Consider the following 906-nt stretch of genomic DNA (forward strand, 5'->3'; position numbering starts at 1 on the left):
ATTTACAGTACTCTTAAAAACGGACTCCTGGAACCACCAGTTTGCATGTCCTACCAAAGAAAATCCTTGCAACAAACACTTGACTGCATGTAGAAGACCCTTACCTGAAACCTTAACACAACATAAACCCAGGGATTATTCTTATTGTCTTATACTTAGGAGACTCTACTAAGGAGAAGGGGTATATTTTGAAAAATCATTTGAAAGCAAACTCCTTTTCTTCTTCTCCTTTTTTTAACAAGCATTATAAACCGTTTTAGACATGCTTGTCTCATGCACAAGACTCTGATGAAGGCTGATTAGCCTGACAGGACAATCAATCAAAACCAGGCAAGTGACAGTTATCATAGGTACATTTTACATCTTTTTTTTTGTTTGTTTTTTTTTTTGGTTTCATTCTGGACTTTTTGGTCTTGATTTTACTTTACAATGCCTGGCCAAACTTTCAGCATTAACTTTACAGCGAGAAGATCCTTAAGAGAAATTGTCAGGTAATGCCGTGCCTTACAGTGATAAAGCCTCAGGCAGAGTTGTTTTGACAAAATGTGGTCAGGTTTTTGTGGTGTTGCCATTTGATTTTTTTAACATCATTTTTCACTTGATAAAAAAATATATACAATAAAAAGAAAATTAGATTGTGAAACAACACAACTGGAGAGGATGTTTATACACTTTGCATAATTATAATATGGGCCATTACCAACTCTTTTATTTCTTGTGTGACCTTTATTTTCATGCACGTGAATTAGGATAGGAATGCAAAAATTTAAATTTTATTATAGATTTCAATCAGGGTAGATCAATCCAATAATTACATTATAAAATATATATTTTCTGTGGGCAATATGTGAATAATTGAACAGGTACCAGTACATTTCATGGCCTTTTGCTCAGGTATATTATGCT

Source organism: Cheilinus undulatus, linkage group 14 (assembly GCF_018320785.1).
Source record: "Cheilinus undulatus linkage group 14, ASM1832078v1, whole genome shotgun sequence".
Classification (NCBI taxonomy): Eukaryota; Metazoa; Chordata; class Actinopteri; order Labriformes; family Labridae; genus Cheilinus; species Cheilinus undulatus.